Source organism: Hyla sarda, unplaced genomic scaffold, assembly GCF_029499605.1.
Source record: "Hyla sarda isolate aHylSar1 unplaced genomic scaffold, aHylSar1.hap1 scaffold_1184, whole genome shotgun sequence".
In the NCBI taxonomy this organism is placed as follows: domain Eukaryota; kingdom Metazoa; phylum Chordata; class Amphibia; order Anura; family Hylidae; genus Hyla; species Hyla sarda.
In genome coordinates this window covers 15,323-40,445 of record NW_026607807.1, presented here as the reverse complement: position 1 = coordinate 40,445, position 25,123 = coordinate 15,323, and the positions used below count along the sequence as shown (strand labels likewise).

The 25,123-nt window shown below is 46.1% G+C and overlaps 11 non-coding genes across 11 annotated transcripts; all 11 read right to left on the bottom strand.

Annotated features, from left to right (window-relative positions):
- Positions 1-968: 968 nt before the first annotated feature.
- Positions 969-1,159, bottom strand: LOC130302825 (U2 spliceosomal RNA). Its single transcript, XR_008852972.1, has one exon. It is a non-coding gene; the product is annotated as a U2 spliceosomal RNA (small nuclear RNA).
- Positions 1,160-3,252: 2,093 nt separating this feature from the next.
- Positions 3,253-3,443, bottom strand: LOC130302824 (U2 spliceosomal RNA). Its single transcript, XR_008852971.1, has one exon. It is a non-coding gene; the product is annotated as a U2 spliceosomal RNA (small nuclear RNA).
- A 2,095-nt stretch (positions 3,444-5,538) lies between these two features.
- LOC130302823 (U2 spliceosomal RNA) lies at positions 5,539-5,729 on the bottom strand. The gene has a single exon (XR_008852970.1). It is a non-coding gene; the product is annotated as a U2 spliceosomal RNA (small nuclear RNA).
- Positions 5,730-7,814: 2,085 nt separating this feature from the next.
- LOC130302822 (U2 spliceosomal RNA) lies at positions 7,815-8,005 on the bottom strand. Its single transcript, XR_008852969.1, has one exon. It is a non-coding gene; the product is annotated as a U2 spliceosomal RNA (small nuclear RNA).
- Positions 8,006-10,104: 2,099 nt separating this feature from the next.
- LOC130302821 (U2 spliceosomal RNA) lies at positions 10,105-10,295 on the bottom strand. Its single transcript, XR_008852968.1, has one exon. It is a non-coding gene; the product is annotated as a U2 spliceosomal RNA (small nuclear RNA).
- Positions 10,296-12,389: 2,094 nt separating this feature from the next.
- Positions 12,390-12,580, bottom strand: LOC130302820 (U2 spliceosomal RNA). Its single transcript, XR_008852967.1, has one exon. It is a non-coding gene; the product is annotated as a U2 spliceosomal RNA (small nuclear RNA).
- A 2,105-nt stretch (positions 12,581-14,685) lies between these two features.
- LOC130302819 (U2 spliceosomal RNA) lies at positions 14,686-14,876 on the bottom strand. The gene has a single exon (XR_008852966.1). It is a non-coding gene; the product is annotated as a U2 spliceosomal RNA (small nuclear RNA).
- A 2,085-nt stretch (positions 14,877-16,961) lies between these two features.
- LOC130302817 (U2 spliceosomal RNA) lies at positions 16,962-17,152 on the bottom strand. The gene has a single exon (XR_008852965.1). It is a non-coding gene; the product is annotated as a U2 spliceosomal RNA (small nuclear RNA).
- Positions 17,153-19,244: 2,092 nt separating this feature from the next.
- LOC130302816 (U2 spliceosomal RNA) lies at positions 19,245-19,435 on the bottom strand. Its single transcript, XR_008852964.1, has one exon. It is a non-coding gene; the product is annotated as a U2 spliceosomal RNA (small nuclear RNA).
- Positions 19,436-21,535: 2,100 nt separating this feature from the next.
- On the bottom strand, positions 21,536-21,726 carry LOC130302852 (U2 spliceosomal RNA). Its single transcript, XR_008852998.1, has one exon. It is a non-coding gene; the product is annotated as a U2 spliceosomal RNA (small nuclear RNA).
- A 2,093-nt stretch (positions 21,727-23,819) lies between these two features.
- Positions 23,820-24,010, bottom strand: LOC130302815 (U2 spliceosomal RNA). The gene has a single exon (XR_008852963.1). It is a non-coding gene; the product is annotated as a U2 spliceosomal RNA (small nuclear RNA).
- Positions 24,011-25,123: the final 1,113 nt, after the last annotated feature.

The following is a 25,123-nucleotide window of genomic DNA, read 5'->3' as shown; positions in this document are numbered from 1 at the left end:
TGGGGGATAATTTTCTAAGGATTTATACTGATTTTTCCTGTCTGAATTTGTCGCACAGAAAGTTGCAGGCCAAATATGTGTGACATTTCTGCGACTTTAGCTTCTAGAGCATTTTTACAACATTATACATAGGTGCTGAATACATAAAAAGCGACTGTTCAGCGACAGACAAGTCGCATCGGCTGAAAGTAGGCCAGAATGTCAGTCCATGTTGGAGCAGGTTTAGATACAGTCTAAAGCATAGATCTCAAAGTCTGTGCACAGAATTTAGCAAGGGCCTCGCACCTTCTGATGCATCAGGTAGGTGCACTATAGCATAGCCTAACCCTCTGTACTTTGGTCTATATTGATGCGGGACATAGACAGCCAGCTGATGACCAATCCATTAGTGCAATGGATGGCTGGAAGCATTTGTCTTTGCCTTTGCAATACCACAGAAGCAATGCATGGTCAATGTACAGCAATGACACACCTGTGTGAACAGCCAGGAGACCCCCCCATGTTATGTTACATAGTTACATAGTTAGTACGGTCGAAAAAAGACATATGTCCATCAAGTTCAACCAGGGAATTAAGGGGTAGGGGTGTGGCGCGATATTGGGGAAGGGATGAGATTTTATATTTCTTCATAAGCATTAATCTTATTTTGTCAATTAGGAACATTCAGCACCCACCCGCTATCAAGGCAGCTGCCTATCATGTCATGCCCTACCTGCACAGGTGTGCTGGCTACTCAAATGATCCAATTAAGGAGGCCATTTAGTCAGCAGCAGCAGAAGTCCTGTGCCTGGACGCTCCAACAGCGGCCAGACACAAGCAGAAGCAGCAGAAGCAGCAGCAGCACCACCTTTTGTTTTTTGGCTGCAGCAGCAGCAGCAGCAGCAGCAAGGCCCACAGGGCTGGCTAGCTGGCTAGCCAGCAAGCAGGTAGCAATGAAAGTAGGAATCTTTCTTTTTAACCCTGTAAGGGGGTGGTGCACTGTACCCGAAGATACTGCCATATCGGGTCAATGCATAGGGCGACGGAAGCAAGCTTCGAAATCGGCCCCCGTTCTCAAAAATCCATTTAATATATGGTCCCCAGATAGGGGACGTATCAGATATTAAACTGATAAGAACAGATACTACACTTGATCTTAGCCAAAAGGCCGAGAAGCGATAACCGTGAAAGGGGCGGGCCCAACAAGGTCCCCTTCATGGGCACTATCACTGCTTGCTGTCAGGGAGGCTGCCAGACAATTTTCCATGCACACTCTGGGCTGGGGGGCAGTCAACCACCAGTACACACAGCAGAACCTAAACCCATACCATTATTGCTAAGCAGCAAGACAGGGGCCCATTGCACTCCCACGGGGCCTTTTTAAATGCAATCCATAACCCGGATTTGCCAGGAACCCTTCTTACTCCTCCTACTTGCATGTGACACTGGGCTTAGGATCTGCATAGGAAACACACACACAAGCACACACCTACCTTTGTTGCCTGCAGATGCCTCCTTGGCTGTCCCCAAACGGTATCAAACCAACACCCACGGGAAGCTGTAAGCATAGAGGACATGCCTGCACCCCATTGGACTTACCTGTGTGGGTTAAATCCGGGTTATTTGACAACCTATGGCGGTGATGGTTCTGCTCAGGCAGAGCAGTGCTGATGCTCCTCATAAAGCTGTCGCTGCTGTGAAGGTTCTAGGTGACATCACAATCCCTATGGTTACATACACAACAAAGCTGGGTTGTTGTTGTTTACACTCTGCAAGGCCTGTGGAAGTGAGTGACATCATAGCACTGTAGTTCTGAGGGTTCTAGATGGATGCAACAATCTCCTGTTGCTTCTATGAAGGCCGTAATAGACGACATCACCAAACAGCTCCATAGTCACATACACAGCAAAGGAGAGATGTTGTTTACACCTAGTGATGTCAGTGGTATTGAGTGACATCACAGCACAGTGCTAAGGCTCCTGGGCCTGGACACAGCAGCGGCTGCAATATCTCAACGGAGAATACGTTTATATATATGTGTGTGTGTGCGCGTATATATATATATATATATATATATATATATATATATATATATTTCTCCGCCGAAATCACTTTTAAACCCATTTCCACCTTTTTTTCCCTTCTCTTCCTCTTACTTTTTTTTCACGTTTTTTTACGTTTTTCTCCTTTTCGCCTCTTTTCTGGGCGTATTATTCTTCTTTTTCTTCTTTTTTTTCGTCTAATGCATACCCCATCAGTGCAGCAATGCTTATTCAATACCGCCAGCAGATGGAGACACTGGGGGATAATTTTCTAAGGATTTATACTGATTTTTCCTGTCTGAATTTGTCGCACAGAAAGTTGCAGGCCAAATATGTGTGACATTTCTGCGACTTTAGCTTCTAGAGCATTTTTACAACATTATACATAGGTGCTGAATACATAAAAAGCGACTGTTCAGCGACAGACAAGTCGCATCGGCTGAAAGTAGGCCAGAATGTCAGTCCATGTTGGAGCAGGTTTAGATACAGTCTAAAGCATAGATCTCAAAGTCTGTGCACAGAATTTAGCAAGGGCCTCGCACCTTCTGATGCATCAGGTAGGTGCACTATAGCATAGCCTAACCCTCTGTACTTTGGTCTATATTGATGCGGGACATAGACAGCCAGCTGATGACCAATCCATTAGTGCAATGGATGGCTGGAAGCATTTGTCTTTGCCTTTGCAATACCACAGAAGCAATGCATGGTCAATGTACAGCAATGACACACCTGTGTGAACAGCCAGGAGACCCCCCCATGTTATGTTACATAGTTACATAGTTAGTACGGTCGAAAAAAGACATATGTCCATCAAGTTCAACCAGGGAATTAAGGGGTAGGGGTGTGGCGCGATATTGGGGAAGGGATGAGATTTTATATTTCTTCATAAGCATTAATCTTATTTTGTCAATTAGGAACATTCAGCACCCACCCGCTATCAAGGCAGCTGCCTATCATGTCATGCCCTACCTGCACAGGTGTGCTGGCTACTCAAATGATCCAATTAAGGAGGCCATTTAGTCAGCAGCAGCAGAAGTCCTGTGCCTGGACGCTCCAACAGCGGCCAGACACAAGCAGAAGCAGCAGAAGCAGCAGCAGCACCACCTTTTGTTTTTTGGCTGCAGCAGCAGCAGCAGCAGCAGCAGCAGCAAGGCCCACAGGGCTGGCTAGCTGGCTAGCCAGCAAGCAGGTAGCAATGAAAGTAGGAATCTTTCTTTTTAACCCTGTAAGGGGGTGGTGCACTGTACCCGAAGATACTGCCATATCGGGTCAATGCATAGGGCGACGGAAGCAAGCTTCGAAATCGGCCCCCGTTCTCAAAAATCCATTTAATATATGGTCCCCAGATAGGGGACGTATCAGATATTAAACTGATAAGAACAGATACTACACTTGATCTTAGCCAAAAGGCCGAGAAGCGATAACCGTGAAAGGGGCGGGCCCAACAAGGTCCCCTTCATGGGCACTATCACTGCTTGCTGTCAGGGAGGCTGCCAGACAATTTTCCATGCACACTCTGGGCTGGGGGGCAGTCAACCACCAGTACACACAGCAGAACCTAAACCCATACCATTATTGCTAAGCAGCAAGACAGGGGCCCATTGCACTCCCACGGGGCCTTTTTAAATGCAATCCATAACCCGGATTTGCCAGGAACCCTTCTTACTCCTCCTACTTGCATGTGACACTGGGCTTAGGATCTGCATAGGAAACACACACACAAGCACACACCTACCTTTGTTGCCTGCAGATGCCTCCTTGGCTGTCCCCAAACGGTATCAAACCAACACCCACGGGAAGCTGTAAGCATAGAGGACATGCCTGCACCCCATTGGACTTACCTGTGTGGGTTAAATCCGGGTTATTTGACAACCTATGGCGGTGATGGTTCTGCTCAGGCAGAGCAGTGCTGATGCTCCTCATAAAGCTGTCGCTGCTGTGAAGGTTCTAGGTGACATCACAATCCCTATGGTTACATACACAACAAAGCTGGGTTGTTGTTGTTTACACTCTGCAAGGCCTGTGGAAGTGAGTGACATCATAGCACTGTAGTTCTGAGGGTTCTAGATGGATGCAACAATCTCCTGTTGCTTCTATGAAGGCCATAATAGACGACATCACCAAACAGCTCCATAGTCACATACACAGCAAAGGAGAGATGTTGTTTACACCTAGTGATGTCAGTGGTATTGAGTGACATCACAGCACAGTGCTAAGGCTCCTGGGCCTGGACACAGCAGCGGCTGCAATATCTCAACGGAGAATACGTTTATATATATGTGTGTGTGTGCGCGTATATATATATATATATATATATATATATATATATATATATATATTTCTCCGCCGAAATCACTTTTAAACCCATTTCCACCTTTTTTTCCCTTCTCTTCCTCTTACTTTTTTTTCACGTTTTTTTACGTTTTTCTCCTTTTCGCCTCTTTTCTGGGCGTATTATTCTTCTTTTTCTTCTTTTTTTTCGTCTAATGCATACCCCATCAGTGCAGCAATGCTTATTCAATACCGCCAGCAGATGGAGACACTGGGGGATAATTTTCTAAGGATTTATACTGATTTTTCCTGTCTGAATTTGTCGCACAGAAAGTTGCAGGCCAAATATGTGTGACATTTCTGCGACTTTAGCTTCTAGAGCATTTTTACAACATTATACATAGGTGCTGAATACATAAAAAGCGACTGTTCAGCGACAGACAAGTCGCATCGGCTGAAAGTAGGCCAGAATGTCAGTCCATGTTGGAGCAGGTTTAGATACAGTCTAAAGCATAGATCTCAAAGTCTGTGCACAGAATTTAGCAAGGGCCTCGCACCTTCTGATGCATCAGGTAGGTGCACTATAGCATAGCCTAACCCTCTGTACTTTGGTCTATATTGATGCGGGACATAGACAGCCAGCTGATGACCAATCCATTAGTGCAATGGATGGCTGGAAGCATTTGTCTTTGCCTTTGCAATACCACAGAAGCAATGCATGGTCAATGTACAGCAATGACACACCTGTGTGAACAGCCAGGAGACCCCCCCATGTTATGTTACATAGTTACATAGTTAGTACGGTCGAAAAAAGACATATGTCCATCAAGTTCAACCAGGGAATTAAGGGGTAGGGGTGTGGCGCGATATTGGGGAAGGGATGAGATTTTATATTTCTTCATAAGCATTAATCTTATTTTGTCAATTAGGAACATTCAGCACCCACCCGCTATCAAGGCAGCTGCCTATCATGTCATGCCCTACCTGCACAGGTGTGCTGGCTACTCAAATGATCCAATTAAGGAGGCCATTTAGTCAGCAGCAGCAGAAGTCCTGTGCCTGGACGCTCCAACAGCGGCCAGACACAAGCAGAAGCAGCAGAAGCAGCAGCAGCACCACCTTTTGTTTTTTGGCTGCAGCAGCAGCAGCAGCAGCAGCAGCAGCAAGGCCCACAGGGCTGGCTAGCTGGCTAGCCAGCAAGCAGGTAGCAATGAAAGTAGGAATCTTTCTTTTTAACCCTGTAAGGGGGTGGTGCACTGTACCCGAAGATACTGCCATATCGGGTCAATGCATAGGGCGACGGAAGCAAGCTTCGAAATCGGCCCCCGTTCTCAAAAATCCATTTAATATATGGTCCCCAGATAGGGGACGTATCAGATATTAAACTGATAAGAACAGATACTACACTTGATCTTAGCCAAAAGGCCGAGAAGCGATAACCGTGAAAGGGGCGGGCCCAACAAGGTCCCCTTCATGGGCACTATCACTGCTTGCTGTCAGGGAGGCTGCCAGACAATTTTCCATGCACACTCTGGGCTGGGGGGCAGTCAACCACCAGTACACACAGCAGAACCTAAACCCATACCATTATTGCTAAGCAGCAAGACAGGGGCCCATTGCACTCCCACGGGGCCTTTTTAAATGCAATCCATAACCCGGATTTGCCAGGAACCCTTCTTACTCCTCCTACTTGCATGTGACACTGGGCTTAGGATCTGCATAGGAAACACACACACAAGCACACACCTACCTTTGTTGCCTGCAGATGCCTCCTTGGCTGTCCCCAAACGGTATCAAACCAACACCCACGGGAAGCTGTAAGCATAGAGGACATGCCTGCACCCCATTGGACTTACCTGTGTGGGTTAAATCCGGGTTATTTGACAACCTATGGCGGTGATGGTTCTGCTCAGGCAGAGCAGTGCTGATGCTCCTCATAAAGCTGTCGCTGCTGTGAAGGTTCTAGGTGACATCACAATCCCTATGGTTACATACACAACAAAGCTGGGTTGTTGTTGTTTACACTCTGCAAGGCCTGTGGAAGTGAGTGACATCATAGCACTGTAGTTCTGAGGGTTCTAGATGGATGCAACAATCTCCTGTTGCTTCTATGAAGGCCGTAATAGACGACATCACCAAACAGCTCCATAGTCACATACACAGCAAAGGAGAGATGTTGTTTACACCTAGTGATGTCAGTGGTATTGAGTGACATCACAGCACAGTGCTAAGGCTCCTGGGCCTGGACACAGCAGCGGCTGCAATATCTCAACGGAGAATACGTTTATATATATGTGTGTGTGTGCGCGTATATATATATATATATATATATATATATATATATTTCTCCGCCGAAATCACTTTTAAACCCATTTCCACCTTTTTTTCCCTTCTCTTCCTCTTACTTTTTTTTCACGTTTTTTTACGTTTTTCTCCTTTTCGCCTCTTTTCTGGGCGTATTATTCTTCTTTTTCTTCTTTTTTTTCGTCTAATGCATACCCCATCAGTGCAGCAATGCTTATTCAATACCGCCAGCAGATGGAGACACTGGGGGATAATTTTCTAAGGATTTATACTGATTTTTCCTGTCTGAATTTGTCGCACAGAAAGTTGCAGGCCAAATATGTGTGACATTTCTGCGACTTTAGCTTCTAGAGCATTTTTACAACATTATACATAGGTGCTGAATACATAAAAAGCGACTGTTCAGCGACAGACAAGTCGCATCGGCTGAAAGTAGGCCAGAATGTCAGTCCATGTTGGAGCAGGTTTAGATACAGTCTAAAGCATAGATCTCAAAGTCTGTGCACAGAATTTAGCAAGGGCCTCGCACCTTCTGATGCATCAGGTAGGTGCACTATAGCATAGCCTAACCCTCTGTACTTTGGTCTATATTGATGCGGGACATAGACAGCCAGCTGATGACCAATCCATTAGTGCAATGGATGGCTGGAAGCATTTGTCTTTGCCTTTGCAATACCACAGAAGCAATGCATGGTCAATGTACAGCAATGACACACCTGTGTGAACAGCCAGGAGACCCCCCCATGTTATGTTACATAGTTACATAGTTAGTACGGTCGAAAAAAGACATATGTCCATCAAGTTCAACCAGGGAATTAAGGGGTAGGGGTGTGGCGCGATATTGGGGAAGGGATGAGATTTTATATTTCTTCATAAGCATTAATCTTATTTTGTCAATTAGGAACATTCAGCACCCACCCGCTATCAAGGCAGCTGCCTATCATGTCATGCCCTACCTGCACAGGTGTGCTGGCTACTCAAATGATCCAATTAAGGAGGCCATTTAGTCAGCAGCAGCAGAAGTCCTGTGCCTGGACGCTCCAACAGCGGCCAGACACAAGCAGAAGCAGCAGAAGCAGCAGCAGCACCACCTTTTGTTTTTTGGCTGCAGCAGCAGCAGCAGCAGCAGCAGCAGCAAGGCCCACAGGGCTGGCTAGCTGGCTAGCCAGCAAGCAGGTAGCAATGAAAGTAGGAATCTTTCTTTTTAACCCTGTAAGGGGGTGGTGCACTGTACCCGAAGATACTGCCATATCGGGTCAATGCATAGGGCGACGGAAGCAAGCTTCGAAATCGGCCCCCGTTCTCAAAAATCCATTTAATATATGGTCCCCAGATAGGGGACGTATCAGATATTAAACTGATAAGAACAGATACTACACTTGATCTTAGCCAAAAGGCCGAGAAGCGATAACCGTGAAAGGGGCGGGCCCAACAAGGTCCCCTTCATGGGCACTATCACTGCTTGCTGTCAGGGAGGCTGCCAGACAATTTTCCATGCACACTCTGGGCTGGGGGGCAGTCAACCACCAGTACACACAGCAGAACCTAAACCCATACCATTATTGCTAAGCAGCAAGACAGGGGCCCATTGCACTCCCACGGGGCCTTTTTAAATGCAATCCATAACCCGGATTTGCCAGGAACCCTTCTTACTCCTCCTACTTGCATGTGACACTGGGCTTAGGATCTGCATAGGAAACACACACACAAGCACACACCTACCTTTGTTGCCTGCAGATGCCTCCTTGGCTGTCCCCAAACGGTATCAAACCAACACCCACGGGAAGCTGTAAGCATAGAGGACATGCCTGCACCCCATTGGACTTACCTGTGTGGGTTAAATCCGGGTTATTTGACAACCTATGGCGGTGATGGTTCTGCTCAGGCAGAGCAGTGCTGATGCTCCTCATAAAGCTGTCGCTGCTGTGAAGGTTCTAGGTGACATCACAATCCCTATGGTTACATACACAACAAAGCTGGGTTGTTGTTGTTTACACTCTGCAAGGCCTGTGGAAGTGAGTGACATCATAGCACTGTAGTTCTGAGGGTTCTAGATGGATGCAACAATCTCCTGTTGCTTCTATGAAGGCCATAATAGACGACATCACCAAACAGCTCCATAGTCACATACACAGCAAAGGAGAGATGTTGTTTACACCTAGTGATGTCAGTGGTATTGAGTGACATCACAGCACAGTGCTAAGGCTCCTGGGCCTGGACACAGCAGCGGCTGCAATATCTCAACGGAGAATACGTTTATATATATGTGTGTGTGTGCGCGTATATATATATATATATATATATATATATATATATATATATATATATATTTCTCCGCCGAAATCACTTTTAAACCCATTTCCACCTTTTTTTCCCTTCTCTTCCTCTTACTTTTTTTTCACGTTTTTTTACGTTTTTCTCCTTTTCGCCTCTTTTCTGGGCGTATTATTCTTCTTTTTCTTCTTTTTTTTCGTCTAATGCATACCCCATCAGTGCAGCAATGCTTATTCAATACCGCCAGCAGATGGAGACACTGGGGGATAATTTTCTAAGGATTTATACTGATTTTTCCTGTCTGAATTTGTCGCACAGAAAGTTGCAGGCCAAATATGTGTGACATTTCTGCGACTTTAGCTTCTAGAGCATTTTTACAACATTATACATAGGTGCTGAATACATAAAAAGCGACTGTTCAGCGACAGACAAGTCGCATCGGCTGAAAGTAGGCCAGAATGTCAGTCCATGTTGGAGCAGGTTTAGATACAGTCTAAAGCATAGATCTCAAAGTCTGTGCACAGAATTTAGCAAGGGCCTCGCACCTTCTGATGCATCAGGTAGGTGCACTATAGCATAGCCTAACCCTCTGTACTTTGGTCTATATTGATGCGGGACATAGACAGCCAGCTGATGACCAATCCATTAGTGCAATGGATGGCTGGAAGCATTTGTCTTTGCCTTTGCAATACCACAGAAGCAATGCATGGTCAATGTACAGCAATGACACACCTGTGTGAACAGCCAGGAGACCCCCCCATGTTATGTTACATAGTTACATAGTTAGTACGGTCGAAAAAAGACATATGTCCATCAAGTTCAACCAGGGAATTAAGGGGTAGGGGTGTGGCGCGATATTGGGGAAGGGATGAGATTTTATATTTCTTCATAAGCATTAATCTTATTTTGTCAATTAGGAACATTCAGCACCCACCCGCTATCAAGGCAGCTGCCTATCATGTCATGCCCTACCTGCACAGGTGTGCTGGCTACTCAAATGATCCAATTAAGGAGGCCATTTAGTCAGCAGCAGCAGAAGTCCTGTGCCTGGACGCTCCAACAGCGGCCAGACACAAGCAGAAGCAGCAGAAGCAGCAGCAGCACCACCTTTTGTTTTTTGGCTGCAGCAGCAGCAGCAGCAGCAGCAGCAGCAAGGCCCACAGGGCTGGCTAGCTGGCTAGCCAACAAGCAGGTAGCAATGAAAGTAGGAATCTTTCTTTTTAACCCTGTAAGGGGGTGGTGCACTGTACCCGAAGATACTGCCATATCGGGTCAATGCATAGGGCGACGGAAGCAAGCTTCGAAATCGGCCCCCGTTCTCAAAAATCCATTTAATATATGGTCCCCAGATAGGGGACGTATCAGATATTAAACTGATAAGAACAGATACTACACTTGATCTTAGCCAAAAGGCCGAGAAGCGATAACCGTGAAAGGGGCGGGCCCAACAAGGTCCCCTTCATGGGCACTATCACTGCTTGCTGTCAGGGAGGCTGCCAGACAATTTTCCATGCACACTCTGGGCTGGGGGGCAGTCAACCACCAGTACACACAGCAGAACCTAAACCCATACCATTATTGCTAAGCAGCAAGACAGGGGCCCATTGCACTCCCACGGGGCCTTTTTAAATGCAATCCATAACCCGGATTTGCCAGGAACCCTTCTTACTCCTCCTACTTGCATGTGACACTGGGCTTAGGATCTGCATAGGAAACACACACACAAGCACACACCTACCTTTGTTGCCTGCAGATGCCTCCTTGGCTGTCCCCAAACGGTATCAAACCAACACCCACGGGAAGCTGTAAGCATAGAGGACATGCCTGCACCCCATTGGACTTACCTGTGTGGGTTAAATCCGGGTTATTTGACAACCTATGGCGGTGATGGTTCTGCTCAGGCAGAGCAGTGCTGATGCTCCTCATAAAGCTGTCGCTGCTGTGAAGGTTCTAGGTGACATCACAATCCCTATGGTTACATACACAACAAAGCTGGGTTGTTGTTGTTTACACTCTGCAAGGCCTGTGGAAGTGAGTGACATCATAGCACTGTAGTTCTGAGGGTTCTAGATGGATGCAACAATCTCCTGTTGCTTCTATGAAGGCCATAATAGACGACATCACCAAACAGCTCCATAGTCACATACACAGCAAAGGAGAGATGTTGTTTACACCTAGTGATGTCAGTGGTATTGAGTGACATCACAGCACAGTGCTAAGGCTCCTGGGCCTGGACACAGCAGCGGCTGCAATATCTCAACGGAGAATACGTTTATATATATGTGTGTGTGTGCGCGTATATATATATATATATATATATATATATATATATATATATATATATTTCTCCGCCGAAATCACTTTTAAACCCATTTCCACCTTTTTTTCCCTTCTCTTCCTCTTACTTTTTTTTCACGTTTTTTTACGTTTTTCTCCTTTTCGCCTCTTTTCTGGGCGTATTATTCTTCTTTTTCTTCTTTTTTTTCGTCTAATGCATACCCCATCAGTGCAGCAATGCTTATTCAATACCGCCAGCAGATGGAGACACTGGGGGATAATTTTCTAAGGATTTATACTGATTTTTCCTGTCTGAATTTGTCGCACAGAAAGTTGCAGGCCAAATATGTGTGACATTTCTGCGACTTTAGCTTCTAGAGCATTTTTACAACATTATACATAGGTGCTGAATACATAAAAAGCGACTGTTCAGCGACAGACAAGTCGCATCGGCTGAAAGTAGGCCAGAATGTCAGTCCATGTTGGAGCAGGTTTAGATACAGTCTAAAGCATAGATCTCAAAGTCTGTGCACAGAATTTAGCAAGGGCCTCGCACCTTCTGATGCATCAGGTAGGTGCACAATAGCATAGCCTAACCCTCTGTACTTTGGTCTATATTGATGCGGGACATAGACAGCCAGCTGATGACCAATCCATTAGTGCAATGGATGGCTGGAAGCATTTGTCTTTGCCTTTGCAATACCACAGAAGCAATGCATGGTCAATGTACAGCAATGACACACCTGTGTGAACAGCCAGGAGACCCCCCCATGTTATGTTACATAGTTACATAGTTAGTACGGTCGAAAAAAGACATATGTCCATCAAGTTCAACCAGGGAATTAAGGGGTAGGGGTGTGGCGCGATATTGGGGAAGGGATGAGATTTTATATTTCTTCATAAGCATTAATCTTATTTTGTCAATTAGGAACATTCAGCACCCACCCGCTATCAAGGCAGCTGCCTATCATGTCATGCCCTACCTGCACAGGTGTGCTGGCTACTCAAATGATCCAATTAAGGAGGCCATTTAGTCAGCAGCAGCAGAAGTCCTGTGCCTGGACGCTCCAACAGCGGCCAGACACAAGCAGAAGCAGCAGAAGCAGCAGCAGCACCACCTTTTGTTTTTTGGCTGCAGCAGCAGCAGCAGCAGCAGCAGCAAGGCCCACAGGGCTGGCTAGCTGGCTAGCCAGCAAGCAGGTAGCAATGAAAGTAGGAATCTTTCTTTTTAACCCTGTAAGGGGGTGGTGCACTGTACCCGAAGATACTGCCATATCGGGTCAATGCATAGGGCGACGGAAGCAAGCTTCGAAATCGGCCCCCGTTCTCAAAAATCCATTTAATATATGGTCCCCAGATAGGGGACGTATCAGATATTAAACTGATAAGAACAGATACTACACTTGATCTTAGCCAAAAGGCCGAGAAGCGATAACCGTGAAAGGGGCGGGCCCAACAAGGTCCCCTTCATGGGCACTATCACTGCTTGCTGTCAGGGAGGCTGCCAGACAATTTTCCATGCACACTCTGGGCTGGGGGGCAGTCAACCACCAGTACACACAGCAGAACCTAAACCCATACCATTATTGCTAAGCAGCAAGACAGGGGCCCATTGCACTCCCACGGGGCCTTTTTAAATGCAATCCATAACCCGGATTTGCCAGGAACCCTTCTTACTCCTCCTACTTGCATGTGACACTGGGCTTAGGATCTGCATAGGAAACACACACACAAGCACACACCTACCTTTGTTGCCTGCAGATGCCTCCTTGGCTGTCCCCAAACGGTATCAAACCAACACCCACGGGAAGCTGTAAGCATAGAGGACATGCCTGCACCCCATTGGACTTACCTGTGTGGGTTAAATCCGGGTTATTTGACAACCTATGGCGGTGATGGTTCTGCTCAGGCAGAGCAGTGCTGATGCTCCTCATAAAGCTGTCGCTGCTGTGAAGGTTCTAGGTGACATCACAATCCCTATGGTTACATACACAACAAAGCTGGGTTGTTGTTGTTTACACTCTGCAAGGCCTGTGGAAGTGAGTGACATCATAGCACTGTAGTTCTGAGGGTTCTAGATGGATGCAACAATCTCCTGTTGCTTCTATGAAGGCCATAATAGACGACATCACCAAACAGCTCCATAGTCACATACACAGCAAAGGAGAGATGTTGTTTACACCTAGTGATGTCAGTGGTATTGAGTGACATCACAGCACAGTGCTAAGGCTCCTGGGCCTGGACACAGCAGCGGCTGCAATATCTCAACGGAGAATACGTTTATATATATGTGTGTGTGTGCGCGTATATATATATATATATATATATATATATATATATATATATATATATATATATCTCCGCCGAAATCACTTTTAAACCCATTTCCACCTTTTTTTCCCTTCTCTTCCTCTTACTTTTTTTCACGTTTTTTTACGTTTTTCTCCTTTTCGCCTCTTTTCTGGGCGTATTATTCTTCTTTTTCTTCTTTTTTTTCGTCTAATGCATACCCCATCAGTGCAGCAATGCTTATTCAATACCGCCAGCAGATGGAGACACTGGGGGATAATTTTCTAAGGATTTATACTGATTTTTCCTGTCTGAATTTGTCGCACAGAAAGTTGCAGGCCAAATATGTGTGACATTTCTGCGACTTTAGCTTCTAGAGCATTTTTACAACATTATACATAGGTGCTGAATACATAAAAAGCGACTGTTCAGCGACAGACAAGTCGCATCGGCTGAAAGTAGGCCAGAATGTCAGTCCATGTTGGAGCAGGTTTAGATACAGTCTAAAGCATAGATCTCAAAGTCTGTGCACAGAATTTAGCAAGGGCCTCGCACCTTCTGATGCATCAGGTAGGTGCACTATAGCATAGCCTAACCCTCTGTACTTTGGTCTATATTGATGCGGGACATAGACAGCCAGCTGATGACCAATCCATTAGTGCAATGGATGGCTGGAAGCATTTGTCTTTGCCTTTGCAATACCACAGAAGCAATGCATGGTCAATGTACAGCAATGACACACCTGTGTGAACAGCCAGGAGACCCCCCCATGTTATGTTACATAGTTACATAGTTAGTACGGTCGAAAAAAGACATATGTCCATCAAGTTCAACCAGGGAATTAAGGGGTAGGGGTGTGGCGCGATATTGGGGAAGGGATGAGATTTTATATTTCTTCATAAGCATTAATCTTATTTTGTCAATTAGGAACATTCAGCACCCACCCGCTATCAAGGCAGCTGCCTATCATGTCATGCCCTACCTGCACAGGTGTGCTGGCTACTCAAATGATCCAATTAAGGAGGCCATTTAGTCAGCAGCAGCAGAAGTCCTGTGCCTGGACGCTCCAACAGCGGCCAGACACAAGCAGAAGCAGCAGAAGCAGCAGCAGCACCACCTTTTGTTTTTTGGCTGCAGCAGCAGCAGCAGCAGCAGCAGCAGCAGCAGCAGGCCCACAGGGCTGGCTAGCTGGCTAGCCAGCAAGCAGGTAGCAATGAAAGTAGGAATCTTTCTTTTTAACCCTGTAAGGGGGTGGTGCACTGTACCCGAAGATACTGCCATATCGGGTCAATGCATAGGGCGACGGAAGCAAGCTTCGAAATCGGCCCCCGTTCTCAAAAATCCATTTAATATATGGTCCCCAGATAGGGGACGTATCAGATATTAAACTGATAAGAACAGATACTACACTTGATCTTAGCCAAAAGGCCGAGAAGCGATAACCGTGAAAGGGGCGGGCCCAACAAGGTCCCCTTCATGGGCACTATCACTGCTTGCTGTCAGGGAGGCTGCCAGACAATTTTCCATGCACACTCTGGGCTGGGGGGCAGTCAACCACCAGTACACACAGCAGAACCTAAACCCATACCATTATTGCTAAGCAGCAAGACAGGGGCCCATTGCACTCCCACGGGGCCTTTTTAAATGCAATCCATAACCCGGATTTGCCAGGAACCCTTCTTACTCCTCCTACTTGCATGTGACACTGGGCTTAGGATCTGCATAGGAAACACACACACAAGCACACACCTACCTTTGTTGCCTGCAGATGCCTCCTTGGCTGTCCCCAAACGGTATCAAACCAACACCCACGGGAAGCTGTAAGCATAGAGGACATGCCTGCACCCCATTGGACTTACCTGTGTGGGTTAAATCCGGGTTATTTGACAACCTATGGCGGTGATGGTTCTGCTCAGGCAGAGCAGTGCTGATGCTCCTCATAAAGCTGTCGCTGCTGTGAAGGTTCTAGGTGACATCACAATCCCTATGGTTACATACACAACAAAGCTGGGTTGTTGTTGTTTACACTCTGCAAGGCCTGTGGAAGTGAGTGACATCATAGCACTGTAATTCTGAGGGTTCTAGATGGATGCAACAATCTCCTGTTGCTTCTATGAAGGCCATAATAGACGACATCACCAAACAGCTCCATAGTCACATACACAGCAAAGGAGAGATGTTGTTTACACCTAGTGATGTCAGTGGTATTGAGTGACATCACAGCACAGTGCTAAGGCTCCTGGGCCTGGACACAGCAGCAGCGGCTGCAATATCTCAACGGAGAATACGTTTATATATATGTGTGTGTGTGCGCGTATATATATATATATATATATATATATATATATATATATATTTCTCCGCCGAAATCACTTTTAAACCCATTTCCACCTTTTTTTCCCTTCTCTTCCTCTTACTTTTTTTTCACGTTTTTTTACGTTTTTCTCCTTTTCGCCTCTTTTCTGGGCGTATTATTCTTCTTTTTCTTCTTTTTTTTCGTCTAATGCATACCCCATCAGTGCAGCAATGCTTATTCAATACCGCCAGCAGATGGAGACACTGGGGGATAATTTTCTAAGGATTTATACTGATTTTTCCTGTCTGAATTTGTCGCACAGAAAGTTGCAGGCCAAATATGTGTGACATTTCTGCGACTTTAGCTTCTAGAGCATTTTTACAACATTATACATAGGTGCTGAATACATAAAAAGCGACTGTTCAGCGACAGACAAGTCGCATCGGCTGAAAGTAGGCCAGAATGTCAGTCCATGTTGGAGCAGGTTTAGATACAGTCTAAAGCATAGATCTCAAAGTCTGTGCACAGAATTTAGCAAGGGCCTCGCACCTTCTGATGCATCAGGTAGGTGCACTATAGCATAGCCTAACCCTCTGTACTTTGGTCTATATTGATGCGGGACATAGACAGCCAGCTGATGACCAATCCATTAGTGCAATGGATGGCTGGAAGCATTTGTCTTTGCCTTTGCAATACCACAGAAGCAATGCATGGTCAATGTACAGCAATGACACACCTGTGTGAACAGCCAGGAGACCCCCCCATGTTATGTTACATAGTTACATAGTTAGTACGGTCGAAAAAAGACATATGTCCATCAAGTTCAACCAGGGAATTAAGGGGTAGGGGTGTGGCGCGATATTGGGGAAGGGATGAGATTTTATATTTCTTCATAAGCATTAATCTTATTTTGTCAATTAGGAACATTCAGCACCCACCCGCTATCAAGGCAGCTGCCTATCATGTCATGCCCTACCTGCACAGGTGTGCTGGCTACTCAAATGATCCAATTAAGGAGGCCATTTAGTCAGCAGCAGCAGAAGTCCTGTGCCTGGACGCTCCAACAGCGGCCAGACACAAGCAGAAGCAGCAGAAGCAGCAGCAGCACCACCTTTTGTTTTTTGGCTGCAGCAGCAGCAGCAGCAGCAAGGCCCACAGGGCTGGCTAGCTGGCTAGCCAGCAAGCAGGTAGCAATGAAAGTAGGAATCTTTCTTTTTAACCCTGTAAGGGGGTGGTGCACTGTACCCGAAGATACTGCCATATCGGGTCAATGCATAGGGCGACGGAAGCAAGCTTCGAAATCGGCCCCCGTTCTCAAAAATCCATTTAATATATGGTCCCCAGATAGGGGACGTATCAGATATTAAACTGATAAGAACAGATACTACACTTGATCTTAGCCAAAAGGCCGAGAAGCGATAACCGTGAAAGGGGCGGGCCCAACAAGGTCCCCTTCATGGGCACTATCACTGCTTGCTGTCAGGGAGGCTGCCAGACAATTTTCCATGCACACTCTGGGCTGGGGGGCAGTCAACCACCAGTACACACAGCAGAACCTAAACCCATACCATTATTGCTAAGCAGCAAGACAGGGGCCCATTGCACTCCCACGGGGCCTTTTTAAATGCAATCCATAACCCGGATTTGCCAGGAACCCTTCTTACTCCTCCTACTTGCATGTGACACTGGGCTTAGGATCTGCATAGGAAACACACACACAAGCACACACCTACCTTTGTTGCCTGCAGATGCCTCCTTGGCTGTCCCCAAACGGTATCAAACCAACACCCACGGGAAGCTGTAAGCATAGAGGACATGCCTGCACCCCATTGGACTTACCTGTGTGGGTTAAATCCGGGTTATTTGACAACCTATGGCGGTGATGGTTCTGCTCAGGCAGAGCAGTGCTGATGCTCCTCATAAAGCTGTCGCTGCTGTGAAGGTTCTAGGTGACATCACAATCCCTATGGTTACATACACAACAAAGCTGGGTTGTTGTTGTTTACACTCTGCAAGGCCTGTGGAAGTGAGTGACATCATAGCACTGTAGTTCTGAGGGTTCTAGATGGATGCAACAATCTCCTGTTGCTTCTATGAAGGCCATAATAGACGACATCACCAAACAGCTCCATAGTCACATACACAGCAAAGGAGAGATGTTGTTTACACCTAGTGATGTCAGTGGTATTGAGTGACATCACAGCACAGTGCTAAGGCTCCTGGGCCTGGACACAGCAGCGGCTGCAATATCTCAACGGAGAATACGTTTATATATATGTGTGTGTGTGCGCGTATATATATATATATATATATATATATATATATATATATATATATTTCTCCGCCGAAATCACTTTTAAACCCATTTCCACCTTTTTTTCCCTTCTCTTCCTCTTACTTTTTTTTCACGTTTTTTTACGTTTTTCTCCTTTTCGCCTCTTTTCTGGGCGTATTATTCTTCTTTTTCTTCTTTTTTTTCGTCTAATGCATACCCCATCAGTGCAGCAATGCTTATTCAATACCGCCAGCAGATGGAGACACTGGGGGATAATTTTCTAAGGATTTATACTGATTTTTCCTGTCTGAATTTGTCGCACAGAAAGTTGCAGGCCAAATATGTGTGACATTTCTGCGACTTTAGCTTCTAGAGCATTTTTACAACATTATACATAGGTGCTGAATACATAAAAAGCGACTGTTCAGCGACAGACAAGTCGCATTGGCTGAAAGTAGGCCAGAATGTCAGTCCATGTTGGAGCAGGTTTAGATACAGTCTAAAGCATAGATCTCAAAGTCTGTGCACAGAATTTAGCAAGGGCCTCGCACCTTCTGATGCATCAGGTAGGTGCACTATAGCATAGCCTAACCCTCTGTACTTTGGTCTATATTGATGCGGGACATAGACAGCCAGCTGATGACCAATCCATTAGTGCAATGGATGGCTGGAAGCATTTGTCTTTGCCTTTGCAATACCACAGAAGCAATGCATGGTCAATGTACAGCAATGACACACCTGTGTGAACAGCCAGGAGACCCCCCCATGTTATGTTACATAGTTACATAGTTAGTACGGTCGAAAAAAGACATATGTCCATCAAGTTCAACCAGGGAATTAAGGGGTAGGGGTGTGGCGCGATATTGGGGAAGGGATGAGATTTTATATTTCTTCATAAGCATTAATCTTATTTTGTCAATTAGGAACATTCAGCACCCACCCGCTATCAAGGCAGCTGCCTATCATGTCATGCCCTACCTGCACAGGTGTGCTGGCTACTCAAATGATCCAATTAAGGAGGCCATTTAGTCAGCAGCAGCAGAAGTCCTGTGCCTGGACGCTCCAACAGCGGCCAGACACAAGCAGAAGCAGCAGAAGCAGCAGCAGCACCACCTTTTGTTTTTTGGCTGCAGCAGCAGCAGCAGCAGCAGCAGCAAGGCCCACAGGGCTGGCTAGCTGGCTAGCCAGCAAGCAGGTAGCAATGAAAGTAGGAATCTTTCTTTTTAACCCTGTAAGGGGGTGGTGCACTGTACCCGAAGATACTGCCATATCGGGTCAATGCATAGGGCGACGGAAGCAAGCTTCGAAATCGGCCCCCGTTCTCAAAAATCCATTTAATATATGGTCCCCAGATAGGGGACGTATCAGATATTAAACTGATAAGAACAGATACTACACTTGATCTTAGCCAAAAGGCCGAGAAGCGATAACCGTGAAAGGGGCGGGCCCAACAAGGTCCCCTTCATGGGCACTATCACTGCTTGCTGTCAGGGAGGCTGCCAGACAATTTTCCATGCACACTCTGGGCTGGGGGGCAGTCAACCACCAGTACACACAGCAGAACCTAAACCCATACCATTATTGCTAAGCAGCAAGACAGGGGCCCATTGCACTCCCACGGGGCCTTTTTAAATGCAATCCATAACCCGGATTTGCCAGGAACCCTTCTTACTCCTCCTACTTGCATGTGACACTGGGCTTAGGATCTGCATAGGAAACACACACACAAGCACACACCTACCTTTGTTGCCTGCAGATGCCTCCTTGGCTGTCCCCAAACGGTATCAAACCAACACCCACGGGAAGCTGTAAGCATAGAGGACATGCCTGCACCCCATTGGACTTACCTGTGTGGGTTAAATCCGGGTTATTTGACAACCTATGGCGGTGATGGTTCTGCTCAGGCAGAGCAGTGCTGATGCTCCTCATAAAGCTGTCGCTGCTGTGAAGGTTCTAGGTGACATCACAATCCCTATGGTTACATACACAACAAAGCTGGGTTGTTGTTGTTTACACTCTGCAAGGCCTGTGGAAGTGAGTGACATCATAGCACTGTAGTTCTGAGGGTTCTAGATGGATGCAACAATCTCCTGTTGCTTCTATGAAGGCCATAATAGACGACATCACCAAACAGCTCCATAGTCACATACACAGCAAAGGAGAGATGTTGTTTACACCTAGTGATGTCAGTGGTATTGAGTGACATCACAGCACAGTGCTAAGGCTCCTGGGCCTGGACACAGCAGCGGCTGCAATATCTCAACGGAGAATACGTTTATATATATGTGTGTGTGTGCGCGTATATATATATATATATATATATATATATATATATATATATTTCTCCGCCGAAATCACTTTTAAACCCATTTCCACCTTTTTTTCCCTTCTCTTCCTCTTACTTTTTTTTCACGTTTTTTTACGTTTTTCTCCTTTTCGCCTCTTTTCTGGGCGTATTATTCTTCTTTTTCTTCTTTTTTTTCGTCTAATGCATACCCCATCAGTGCAGCAATGCTTATTCAATACCGCCAGCAGATGGAGACACTGGGGGATAATTTTCTAAGGATTTATACTGATTTTTCCTGTCTGAATTTGTCGCACAGAAAGTTGCAGGCCAAATATGTGTGACATTTCTGCGACTTTAGCTTCTAGAGCATTTTTACAACATTATACATAGGTGCTGAATACATAAAAAGCGACTGTTCAGCGACAGACAAGTCGCATCGGCTGAAAGTAGGCCAGAATGTCAGTCCATGTTGGAGCAGGTTTAGATACAGTCTAAAGCATAGATCTCAAAGTCTGTGCACAGAATTTAGCAAGGGCCTCGCACCTTCTGATGCATCAGGTAGGTGCACTATAGCATAGCCTAACCCTCTGTACTTTGGTCTATATTGATGCGGGACATAGACAGCCAGCTGATGACCAATCCATTAGTGCAATGGATGGCTGGAAGCATTTGTCTTTGCCTTTGCAATACCACAGAAGCAATGCATGGTCAATGTACAGCAATGACACACCTGTGTGAACAGCCAGGAGACCCCCCCATGTTATGTTACATAGTTACATAGTTAGTACGGTCGAAAAAAGACATATGTCCATCAAGTTCAACCAGGGAATTAAGGGGTAGGGGTGTGGCGCGATATTGGGGAAGGGATGAGATTTTATATTTCTTCATAAGCATTAATCTTATTTTGTCAATTAGGAACATTCAGCACCCACCCGCTATCAAGGCAGCTGCCTATCATGTCATGCCCTACCTGCACAGGTGTGCTGGCTACTCAAATGATCCAATTAAGGAGGCCATTTAGTCAGCAGCAGCAGAAGTCCTGTGCCTGGACGCTCCAACAGCGGCCAGACACAAGCAGAAGCAGCAGAAGCAGCAGAAGCAGCAGCAGCACCACCTTTTGTTTTTTGGCTGCAGCAGCAGCAGCAGCAGCAGCAGCAGCAAGGCCCACAGGGCTGGCTAGCTGGCTAGCCAGCAAGCAGGTAGCAATGAAAGTAGGAATCTTTCTTTTTAACCCTGTAAGGTGGTGGTGCACTGTACCCGAAGATACTGCCATATCGGGTCAATGCATAGGGCGACGGAAGCAAGCTTCGAAATCGGCCCCCGTTCTCAAAAATCCATTTAATATATGGTCCCCAGATAGGGGACGTATCAGATATTAAACTGATAAGAACAGATACTACACTTGATCTTAGCCAAAAGGCCGAGAAGCGATAACCGTGAAAGGGGCGGGCCCAACAAGGTCCCCTTCATGGGCACTATCACTGCTTGCTGTCAGGGAGGCTGCCAGACCATTTTCCATGCACACTCTGGGCTGGGGGGCAGTCAACCACCAGTACACACAGCAGAACCTAAACCCATACCATTATTGCTAAGCAGCAAGACAGGGGCCCATTGCACTCCCACGGGGCCTTTTTAAATGCAATCCATAACCCGGATTTGCCAGGAACCCTTCTTACTCCTCCTACTTGCATGTGACACTGGGCTTAGGATCTGCATAGGAAACACACACACAAGCACACACCTACCTTTGTTGCCTGCAGATGCCTCCTTGGCTGTCCCCAAACGGTATCAAACCAACACCCACGGGAAGCTGTAAGCATAGAGGACATGCCTGCACCCCATTGGACTTACCTGTGTGGGTTAAATCCGGGTTATTTGACAACCTATGGCGGTGATGGTTCTGCTCAGGCAGAGCAGTGCTGATGCTCCTCATAAAGCTGTCGCTGCTGTGAAGGTTCTAGGTGACATCACAATCCCTATGGTTACATACACAACAAAGCTGGGTTGTTGTTGTTTACACTCTGCAAGGCCTGTGGAAGTGAGTGACATCATAGCACTGTAGTTCTGAGGGTTCTAGATGGATGCAACAATCTCCTGTTGCTTCTATGAAGGCCATAATAGACGACATCACCAAACAGCTCCATAGTCACATACACAGCAAAGGAGAGATGTTGTTTACACCTAGTGATGTCAGTGGTATTGAGTGACATCACAGCACAGTGCTAAGGCTCCTGGGCCTGGACACAGCAGCGGCTGCAATATCTCAACGGAGAATACGTTTATATATATGTGTGTGTGTGCGCGTATATATATATATATATATATATATATATATATATATATATATTTCTCCGCCGAAATCACTTTTAAACCCATTTCCACCTTTTTTTCCCTTCTCTTCCTCTTACTTTTTTTTCACGTTTTTTTACGTTTTTCTCCTTTTCGCCTCTTTTCTGGGCGTATTATTCTTCTTTTTCTTCTTTTTTTTCGTCTAATGCATACCCCATCAGTGCAGCAATGCTTATTCAATACCGCCAGCAGATGGAGACACTGGGGGATAATTTTCTAAGGATTTATACTGATTTTTCCTGTCTGAATTTGTCGCACAGAAAGTTGCAGGCCAAATATGTGTGACATTTCTGCGACTTTAGCTTCTAGAGCATTTTTACAACATTATACATAGGTGCTGAATACATAAAAAGCGACTGTTCAGCGACAGACAAGTCGCATCGGCTGAAAGTAGGCCAGAATGTCAGTCCATGTTGGAGCAGGTTTAGATACAGTCTAAAGCATAGATCTCAAAGTCTGTGCACAGAATTTAGCAAGGGCCTCGCACCTTCTGATGCATCAGGTAGGTGCACTATAGCATAGCCTAACCCTCTGTACTTTGGTCTATATTGATGCGGGACATAGACAGCCAGCTGATGACCAATCCATTAGTGCAATGGATGGCTGGAAGCATTTGTCTTTGCCTTTGCAATACCACAGAAGCAATGCATGGTCAATGTACAGCAATGACACACCTGTGTGAACAGCCAGGAGACCCCCCCATGTTATGTTACATAGTTACATAGTTAGTACGGTCGAAAAAAGACATATGTCCATCAAGTTCAACCAGGGAATTAAGGGGTAGGGGTGTGGCGCGATATTGGGGAAGGGATGAGATTTTATATTTCTTCATAAGCATTAATCTTATTTTGTCAATTAGGAACATTCAGCACCCACCCGCTATCAAGGCAGCTGCCTATCATGTCATGCCCTACCTGCACAGGTGTGCTGGCTACTCAAATGATCCAATTAAGGAGGCCATTTAGTCAGCAGCAGCAGAAGTCCTGTGCCTGGACGCTCCAACAGCGGCCAGACACAAGCAGAAGCAGCAGAAGCAGCAGCAGCACCACCTTTTGTTTTTTGGCTGCAGCAGCAGCAGCAGCAGCAGCAGCAGCAAGGCCCACAGGGCTGGCTAGCTGGCTAGCCAGCAAGCAGGTAGCAATGAAAGTAGGAATCTTTCTTTTTAACCCTGTAAGGGGGTGGTGCACTGTACCCGAAGATACTGCCATATCGGGTCAATGCATAGGGCGACGGAAGCAAGCTTCGAAATCGGCCCCCGTTCTCAAAAATCCATTTAATATATGGTCCCCAGATAGGGGACGTATCAGATATTAAACTGATAAGAACAGATACTACACTTGATCTTAGCCAAAAGGCCGAGAAGCGATAACCGTGAAAGGGGCGGGCCCAACAAGGTCCCCTTCATGGGCACTATCACTGCTTGCTGTCAGGGAGGCTGCCAGACAATTTTCCATGCACACTCTGGGCTGGGGGGCAGTCAACCACCAGTACACACAGCAGAACCTAAACCCATACCATTATTGCTAAGCAGCAAGACAGGGGCCCATTGCACTCCCACGGGGCCTTTTTAAATGCAATCCATAACCCGGATTTGCCAGGAACCCTTCTTACTCCTCCTACTTGCATGTGACACTGGGCTTAGGATCTGCATAGGAAACACACACACAAGCACACACCTACCTTTGTTGCCTGCAGATGCCTCCTTGGCTGTCCCCAAACGGTATCAAACCAACACCCACGGGAAGCTGTAAGCATAGAGGACATGCCTGCACCCCATTGGACTTACCTGTGTGGGTTAAATCCGGGTTATTTGACAACCTATGGCGGTGATGGTTCTGCTCAGGCAGAGCAGTGCTGATGCTCCTCATAAAGCTGTCGCTGCTGTGAAGGTTCTAGGTGACATCACAATCCCTATGGTTACATACACAACAAAGCTGGGTTGTTGTTGTTTACACTCTGCAAGGCCTGTGGAAGTGAGTGACATCATAGCACTGTAGTTCTGAGGGTTCTAGATGGATGCAACAATCTCCTGTTGCTTCTATGAAGGCCATAATAGACGACATCACCAAACAGCTCCATAGTCACATACACAGCAAAGGAGAGATGTTGTTTACACCTAGTGATGTCAGTGGTATTGAGTGACATCACAGCACAGTGCTAAGGCTCCTGGGCCTGGACACAGCAGCGGCTGCAATATCTCAACGGAGAATACGTTTATATATATGTGTGTGTGTGCGCCTATATATATATATATATATATATATATATATATATATATATATTTCTCCGCCGAAATCACTTTTAAACCCATTTCCACCTTTTTTTCCCTTCTCTTCCTCTTACTTTTTTTTCACGTTTTTTTACGTTTTTCTCCTTTTCGCCTCTTTTCTGGGCGTATTATTCTTCTTTTTCTTCTTTTTTTTCGTCTAATGCATACCCCATCAGTGCAGCAATGCTTATTCAATACCGCCAGCAGATGG